The sequence below is a fragment of the Triticum aestivum genome, chromosome 6B (assembly GCF_018294505.1).
Source record: "Triticum aestivum cultivar Chinese Spring chromosome 6B, IWGSC CS RefSeq v2.1, whole genome shotgun sequence".
Taxonomy (NCBI): domain Eukaryota; kingdom Viridiplantae; phylum Streptophyta; class Magnoliopsida; order Poales; family Poaceae; genus Triticum; species Triticum aestivum.
This window is the reverse complement of record NC_057810.1, coordinates 258,224,402-258,233,938: the sequence shown is the minus strand read 5'-3', so window position 1 is coordinate 258,233,938 and position 9,537 is coordinate 258,224,402.

Sequence of the window (9,537 nt, the reverse complement as noted above, 5' to 3'; positions counted from 1 at the left end):
CGAACCTGGGTAAAACATCGTGTCCCTTGTCTCCTGTTACCTTCCGCCTAGACGCACAGTTCGGGACCCCCTACCCGAGATCCGCCGGTTTTGACACCGACATTGGTGCTTTCATTGAGAGTTCCTCTGTGCCGTCACCGATAGTCTCGATGGCCTCTTCAATCAACAACGCCGTCCAGGGTGAGACTTTTCTCCCCGGACAGATCTTCGTATTCGGTGGCTTCGCACTGCGGGCCAACTCTCTTGGCCATCTGGAGCAGATCGAAAGCTACGCCCCTGGCCATCAAGTCAGGTTCGGAAGCCTAAACTTCACGGCCAACATCCGCGGGGACTTGATCTTTGACGGACTCGAGCCATAGCCGAGCGTGCCGCGCTGTCACGATGGGCACGATTTAGCTCTGCCGCCGGACAGTGCCTTGGTGGCCGCACACGAATCCGCTCCGGCCCTCAGTCCGGAGCCGATCGCCCAGATCGAGGATCGGTGGTTGGACACCGCCTCGGGGGCTGCAACTTCCATGGCGATGGAGCCGAACACTAACCTCGTGTCCTATAAAGCCCGTAACTCCGAGGTGCCGGACTCCCTGCCGGACTCCGAACCTCCCGCGCCCCTGCCAATCGAACTTGATTGGACGCCGGTCATGGAGTTCACCGCCGCGGACATCTTCCAACACTCGCCCTTTGGCGACATCCTAAATTCGCTAAAACATCTCTCGCTATCCGGAGAGACCTGGCCGGACTATGGCCAAGATGGTTGGGATGCGGACGATGAAGAAATTCAGAACCCACCCACCACCCACTTTGTAGCCAATGTCGACGATCTAACCGACATGCTAGACTATGACTCCGAAGACATCGACGGTATGGACGATGATGCCGGAGAAGATATAGAGCCAGCGCCTACAGGGCACTAGAAGACCACCTCGTCATATGACATATACATGGTGGACACCCCAAAAGATGGGGACGGCGAAGAAGCAGTGGAGGTAGATTCCTTAAAGAAACAGCCCAAGCGCCGGCGTCAGCGGCGCCGCTCTAAATCCCGCCACATCAAGAATGGAGATTCCGGCACAGGAGATAATAACACTCCGGACAGTGCCGAAGACAATCCCCTCCAGCAAGATTCAGCGCAGGAGGACGCAGAAGCAAGCCCTCGCGAGAGAGCGGCAGACGAAGAGGTCGAGGATGATAATTACATACCTCCCTCCGAAGACGAGGCAAGCCTCAACGACGACGAATTCATCGTGCCAGAGGATCCCGTCGAACAAGAGCATTTTAAACGCAGGCTTATCGCCACGGCAAATAGCCTAAAGAAAAAACAGCAGCAGCTTCAAGCTGATCAGGACCTGCTGGCCGATCGATGGACCGAGGTCCTCGCGGCCGAAGAGTATGAACTCGAACGCCCCTCCAAAAGCTACCCAAAACGCAAGTTGCTCCCCCAATTAGAGGAGGAAGCATACATACCTTCATCACCAGCGCACAATATGGCCGACCGACCACCTCGTGGTCGCGACAGAGAGGCATCCAGGCCCTCCACCAAGACCGTACCCCGGCATCGCTCCAAGAGTACGAAGCCAAGAGGGAACGCGCCGGACTTGCGAGATATATTGGAGGACAAAGCAAGGCAATCCAGATCCATCTACGGATCACGTGGGCGCCCCACGACCCTCGACGAATACCGTCGCACCGGATACAACAATTTCGGCCGGGCCGAACACAACAGACAACGCTCACTCGAGCTACGTCGTGATATTGCTCAATACAGAGGCGCCGCACACCCGCTATGCTTCACTGACGAAGTAATGGATCATCAAATCCCTGAAGGGTTTAAACCCGTAAAAATTGAATCTTATGATGGCACGACAGACCCCGCGGTTTGGATCGAAGACTATCTCCTTCACATCCATATGGCCCGCGGTGACGATCTCCACGCCATCAAATACCTCCCGCTCAAGCTTAAAGGACCAGCTCGGTATTGGCTCAATAGCCTGTCCGCAGAGTCAATTGGGTGTTGGGAGGACCTGGAAGCCGCATTCCTCGACAACTTCCAGGGGACATATGTGCGGCCACCAGATGCCGATGACCTAAGCCACATAATTCAGCAGCCAGACGAATCGGCCAGACAGTTCTGGACACGGTTCTTAACAAAGAAAAATCAAATCTTCGACTGTCCGGATGCAGAGGCTCTCGCAGCCTTCAAACATAACATCCGCGACGAGTGGCTAGCCCGGCACCTAGGACAGGAAAAGCCGAAATCCATGGCAGCCCTCACATCGTTAATGACCCGCCTCTGTGCGGGAGAGGATAGCTGGCTAGCTCGCAGCAATAACCTCAGTAAAAATTCTGGTAGTCCGGATACTAAGGACCACAATGGCAGGCCGCATCGAAGCAAAAATAAACGCCACATTAACAGCGACAACAAGGAGGATACGGCAGTCAACGCTGGATTCCGAGGCTCTAAACCTGGTCAGCGGAACAAGCCATTCAAAAGAACCACTCCGGGTCCGTCCAATTTGGACCGAATACTCGACCGCTTATGCCAGATACATGGCACCCCCGAAAAGCCAGCTAATCACACCAACAGAGACTGTTGGGTATTCAAGCAGGCAGGCAAGTTAATTGCCGAAAACAATGACAAGGGGCTACATAGCGACGAAGAGGAAGAGACCCGGCCGCCGAACAGTAGAGGACAAAAGGGTTTCCCCCACAAGTGCGGACGGTAAACATGATATACGCAACCCATATACCCAAGAGGGAGCGAAAGCATGCACTAAGGGACGTATACGCGATGGAGCCAGTCGCCCCGAAGTTCAATCCATGGTCCTCTTGCTCGATCACTTTCGATCGAAGAGACCATCCGACCAGCATCCGCCATGGCGGATTCGCCGCATTGGTTTTAGACCCAATCGTCGATGGATTTCACCTCACAAGAGTCCTGATGGACGGCGGCAGTAGCCTGAACCTGCTTTATCAGGATACAGTGCGCAAGATGGGCATAGACCCCTCAAGGATTAAACCTACAAAGACAACCTTTAAAGGCGTCATACCAGGTGTTGAGGCCAATTGTACAGGCTCAGTCACACTGGAAGTGGTCTTCGGATCCCCGGACAATTTCCGGAGCGAAGAGTTAATCTTCGACATAGTACCGTTCCGCAGCGGCTATCACGCTCTGCTCGGGCGAACCGCGTTTGCAAAGTTCAACGCGGTGCCGCATTACGCATACCTCAAGCTCAAGATGCCAGGCCCTCGTGGAGTCATCACGGTCAACGGAAATACGGAACGCTCCCTCCGAACGGAGGAACATACAGCGGCTCTCACGGCAGAAGTACAGAGCAGCCTTTTAAGGCAATTTTCGAGTCCGGCCGTCAAACGGCCGGACACGGCCAAACGCGCCCGGAGCAACATCAACCAAGACCACCTGGCACGTTCCCAGCACGCGTAGCAATGCGGCCCCAACCCCAGCCCTTGCATGATTGCAAGACCAACCCTCCGCGTGCATCATTACGCTCTGGAGATACCATGGGCCTAGGGGGAGGGGCACGACCACAACAGGCCCAGAGTGCGGCCCGACCACGCCAGGGGATCATAAGTGTGTCACCTTTTTCTTTTTTTATATACAGGACTCCGTTCGTCAGAGGCTCTGTCCGGCGGCGAACCCGCCGAACTCACGATGCAACAGCCAGGGAGGGAAGAAGGCCGCGACGAACACTCAGGTGGTCTCCATTACGAGCATTAAATTCGATTATATACACCAGTCCGCGGCCCACCCCTGGAGGGGGACATGTTTATTTAGTCCAATCCCTTGCTTACCGCACTATTTGTATCCTTCCGCACTCATAGCAGAATCCCTTGAATAAATAATGCAACATTTTTGCCCGTTATTGCATTACTTTCATACATATGTTCATTAACGACATATTGCACCCGTATATCATGGTACGGCCTAATACACTAGGGGCTTACATTCCCCGCATTATGGTGTGATAAGTCCGAACACTTTCACAAGTGCGGCACCCCGAACTTATAGCATTATATGAATCGGCTCCGAATCATGTCTTGGGTCAATAGTTGGGTTTGCCCGGCTCCCACGTTTTGGTGCCTTACGTTCCGTTCTGTCGGCTAAGGTGGCACTGGGAGAACCACTGCGATTGCGCCCCGGTTGAGCTGGGCGAGCGCCTCAGTGGAGAAAGCTAAAACTGACTGGCATGATAAGGCGAGAGACTGGTCGCTGTTCGAGAGGTCCTTTCGGGTCCCTAAAGACTCATGCCGCTTCGAGCGAAGTACCGGATAATGTCCGACGAAGGCGTGGATAGCGCCCCGGATTCGGTCTTCCGAATACTAGGGGCTTCGCCGAAATTTAAAATTATAGAATTCTATGGCTAAGTGAGAGTGTTCAAGCATTATAAGTCCGGTTGCCTTGTTCGTTGCGTTGAGCGCCTCCCTAGATGGACCCAAAAATGGGAACAAGAGTGCTCAAGTTTATCCCGAACACCCCAGCACTGGCGGCTCGGGGGCTGAAGCCAACGACTTGCCATCTCTCAGATTTTATAAACGGCCGCACAGAAGGTAATATTTTAAATTAAACAAGCGTTGCTTAAGCGCATATGAACAAAGTTTTCAGCGCACAGGATAATACATAGCGAGTTTACTCAAGAATTACATCTCTGGGGCATTCATCTGCAATATTGCGGGCACCCTTCAGGACAGTCTTATAATACATTTCGGGCGTACGATACTCCTTGCCCGCTGGCGGCGGGTCAGTAAGAAGCCTCTCCGCATCCAGCCTGCCCCAGTGCACCTTTGCGCGGGCAAGGGCCCGACGAGCACCTTCAATACAGGCGGAGCGCTTGACGACCTCCACCCAGGGGCACGCATCCACCAGCCGCCGCACGAGGCCGAAGTAGCTCCCAGGCATGGCCTGTCCAGGCCACAGCCGGACTATGAGGCCCTTCATGGCCTCCTCAGCCGCCTTGTGGAGCTCGACCAGCTGTTTCAGCTGGTCGCTAGGGGGCACCGGATGGCCGACCTCAGCGTACTGAGACCAGAAGACCTTCTCTGTTGAGCTCCTCTCCTGGCCACGGTAAAATGCGGCGGCATCGGATACACTGCGCGGCAGATCTGCAAACGCCCCTGGAGAGCTCCGAATTCGGGTAAGTGTCAGGTAGTTTACATTAACATGCTTGCTTTGCATGAAAAATGCCTTACCCGCCGCTATCTTCTTCACATCTTCAACCTCCTGAAGGGCCTTACGGGCCTCGGCCTTGGCGGACTTGGCACTTTCGAGAGCCGAGGCGAGCTCGGACTCTCGAGTCTTTGAGTCACGCTCCAAACTCTCATGCTTCTCCATGAGAGCCTGGAGCTCTTGCCGCACTTCCGCCACCCGCGCCTCCTGCTTCTCTCGCTCTGCCCGTTCCGCGGCCGCACTAAGTTCGGCTGCGGACACAGCCTCCTTCAGGGTTGCCACCTCATTAGTGGCCCTTGCAGTACCCATGTTATCCTTGTCATTTTTTGCAACCTAAATCCTTTTCTGTAAGGTAAATTTTCAAAGCGGTGTTGCTCACCTTCTTTGTCCTCGAGCTGCTTTTTGGCACGGCCGAGCTCTTGCTCGGACCGCTCGAGATCCCGCTTCAATGCACCGACCTCCGCAGTCAGTGCGGCAGAGGTCAGCAGCGTAGCCTGCAAACCCATATTGACCTATTTTTTAAGCAACCCTGCGTATATCTTTTTAGATCCTCAGCCCGGCTTTTCTTTCTGAACACCGAACTGAGCATCAGGGCCTACTGTCTATGCGGTATTACATTACATAATTCTAACTCCTTACCTCAAAGCCTGTTAGAAGGCTGCTGCAGGCTTCGGTCAGCCCGCTCTTGGCAAGCTGAATTTTCTAAATCACCGCACTCATGATAGTGTGGTGTTCTTCCTCGATGGAAGCGCCTTTAAGCGCCTCCAACAAATTGTCCGGCGCCTCCGGTTGGACCGGGGCCACCGGTGTCACGGTCTTGCCCTTCTTGCGAAGGAGCCGCCTGCCGGACTCTGGAACGACTGCAGGTTCCGGTGTAGAGTCCGGCGCGAAGTCCGGGAGGCTGCCTTGCGGCACCTCCGGAGCCTTCTCCCGATGGGTCCCTTCCCGGGATCCCACCTCGGCGTCCTCGGTGGCACGAGGGGTGGAGGCCGTCGGAATAGATTCCACATCCGACGCCGCCAACGACCCGCTCGACGAAGCAGGGAGATCATCGTCGGCCGGACTACAGGCAGTATGCGGCATTAGAAGGACACTATGTGAACAAAAAGAAATTGTAGATCATCCAGGGATCCGGATACTTACAATCTCGCCTGAGGCCTGGGCCTTGAGGGCCACTCTTCATCGCCAGTGTTGGTGTTGGCGGAGCTGTCAGGGGGAATAGTTCTTCCCCTCTTGGACCCTTCGCCCCCCCCCCCTATTGCGGAGGCCTTCCTCTTCCTCTCTCCCTCCTCTGGGAGAGAGTCTTCTTCCCCCTCTTCATCTTCGGGGGAGGAATCCACCTCGGCGTCATCGGACACCTGAAAACGGGAACTCTTTCGAGTACCCGTAGCCACCTTCTTGGCCTTCTTCTCCGGCACCACGTGCGGTGCCGGAACTAGCAACCCCGCTAGACGGGTGTCCACTGGATCTTCTGGCATGGGAGCCGGGCAGATGAGTTGCTCGGCCTTCTTCATCCACTCCTGTCAAAGGAAAAGGGAGATTAAAACCCGCTTAGGGTCGAACTATTAACAACAAGTGTCCCATAAAGGGGTAGAATCACTTACCTCGTCAGCAGGACGCTGCGAGTGGAATCCGTGATCTTCCATCGCAGATGCAGGGGCTTCGGCGCCCTTAAACAGCACCCGCCAGGCGTCTTCGTACGTCATGTCGAAGAGCCCGCTCAATGCCTGGTGCTGTTCTGGATCAAACTCCCACAGATTGAATGCTCGCTCTTGGCATGGGAGAATCCGGCGAACGAGCATGACTTGGACTGCATTAACCAGCCTGAGCTTCTTGTCCACCAGCTTCTGGATACAGTCTTGGAGTCCCGTCACCTCCTTCGAATTACCCCACAACAAGCCCTTCTCTTTCCAGGAGGTGAGCTGCGTGGGGATACCAGATCTGAACTCGGGGGCCGCCGCCCACTTAGGGTCGCGCGGCTCGGTGATATAGAACCACCCCGACTGCCACCCCTTGACGGATTCCACGAAGGCCCCTTCGAACCAAAGGACGTTGGGCATCTTGCCCAACATGGCGCCTCCGCACTCCGCTTGAGTGCCCTTCACTACCTTCGGCTTGACATTGAAGGTCTTGAGCCACAAGCCGAAGTGGGGCTGGATGCAGAGGAAGGCCTCACACACGACGATAAACGCCGAGATGTTGAGGATGAAGTTCGGCGCCAGATCATGGAAATCCAGGCCGTAGTAGAACATGAGCCCCCGGACAAAGGGTGAAGTGGAAAGCCCAGTCCGCGGAGGAAGTGGGGGAGGAAAACGACCCTCTCATGGGGCCTGGGGGTGGGGATGAGCTGCCCCTCGTCGGGCAGCTCGTGCGCGACGTCGCCGGAAAGGTATCCGGCGCTGCGCAGCTTTGTGATGTGCTCCTCCTTAACGGTGGAGGCCAACCATTTACCTCCCGCTCCGGACATGGTCGGAGAAGGTCGAGGCGAGATGCGCGAACTTGGGCGCTGGAGCTCGAGTGCGCGGAGATGGATAAGCAAAGTGGGAAGAAGGCGTAGGTGAGAAGGTGAATCCTTATCCCTTATATATAGGCGGACGAAGACTATGCGTCCCCACCGGCCTGGTAAAACTCGCTTATCTCCCAAGCGCCACCATCAATGGCGCGGTTGGGTTACCCACGTCCGTATTGATGAGAATCCCAGAATAAGGGGAACACGATCTCTGCTTCGACAAGATGTGCCAAGGAAAACGCTTCGCTAAATGCGCTGAGGTGGTATAATAAAAAAACGATTCAAGGCTTGGAAGTGGTGTGACGTCATGCCACAACATACGTCAGCAGATCGAACTTGTGTATATATTATTCTCTCTACGAAAGAATTTGGAATTTATTTTGCAGAGCCGGACACTATCCTGGTGTTCACAATCTTCTCCGGATTATTCAAAGAAGGAACCCGCCTTGCAATGCCGAACATTATGCGCGCCGGACTCATCGTCATTGAAGCCAGGTTCAGGGGCTACTGAGGGAGTCCTGGACTAGGGGGTGTCCAGACAGCCAGACTATCATCGTCCGCCGGACTCCAAGACTACGAAGATACAAGATTGAAGACTCCGTCCCGTGTACGGATGGGACTTTCCTTGGCGTGGAAGGCAAGCTTGGCAATATGGATATGTAGATCTCCTACCATTGTAACCGACTCTGTGTAACCCTAGCCCTCTCCAGTGCCTATATAAACCGGAGGGCTTTAGTCCGTAGGACATAACCTCCATTACAACAATCATACCATAGGCTAGCTTCTAGGGTTTAGCCTCCTTGATCTCGTGGTAGATCCACTCTTGTAATACACATCATTAATATTAATCAAGCAGGACGTAGGGTTTTACCTCCATCAAGAGGGCCCGAACCTGGGTAAAACATCGTGTCCCTTGTCTCCTGTTACCATCTGCCTAGACGCACAGTTCGGGACCCCCTACCCGAGATCCGCCGGTTTTGACACCGACAGAGAGGTTGAGGAAGACTCCATCCAGCAGCAGCACAACGGCGTGGTGGTGATGGAGGAGCGTGGCAATCCTGCAGGGCTTCGCTAAGCACCGCGGGAAACGAGGAGGAAGAGAGGTAGGGCTGCGCCAGGGAGAGGTGGAAACTCTTGTGTATGGCAGCCCGAAAACCTCAAGTATATATAGGGAAGAGGGAGGGGGATGCGCCCCCTTTAGGGTTCCCACCCCAAGGGTTGCGGCTACCCCCAAAACCCATCTAGGGTGGCGGCCAAGGGGGGAAGAGGGGGAAACTTGCCCCCCAAGTAAGGTGGGTGCGCCCCCTCCCCAAACCCTAGGCGCCTTGGGCCCTTGTGGGGGGGCGCACCAGCCCACCTGGGGCTGGTACCCTCCCACACTTGGCCCATGCAGCCCTCTGGGGCTGGTGGCCCCACTTGGTGGACCCCCGGGACCCTCCCGGTGGTCCCGGTACGTTACCATAACACCCGAAACTTTTCCGGTGACCAAAACATGACTTCCCATATATAAATCTTTACCTCCGGATCATTCCGGAACTCCTCATGACGTCCGGGATCTCAACCGGGACTCTGAACAACATTCGGTAACCACGTATATCTATTCCCTATAACCCTAGCGTCATCGAACCTTAAGTGTGTAGACCCTACGGGTTCGGGAACCATGCAGACATGACTGATACGTTCTCTGGTCAATAACCAACAGCGGGATCTGGATACCCATGTTGGCTCCAACATGTTCCACGATGATCTCATCGGATGAACCACGATGACAAGGACTCAATCAATCCCGTATACAATTCCCTTTGTCTAGCGGTATTGTACTTGCCCGAGATTCGATCGTCGGTATGCC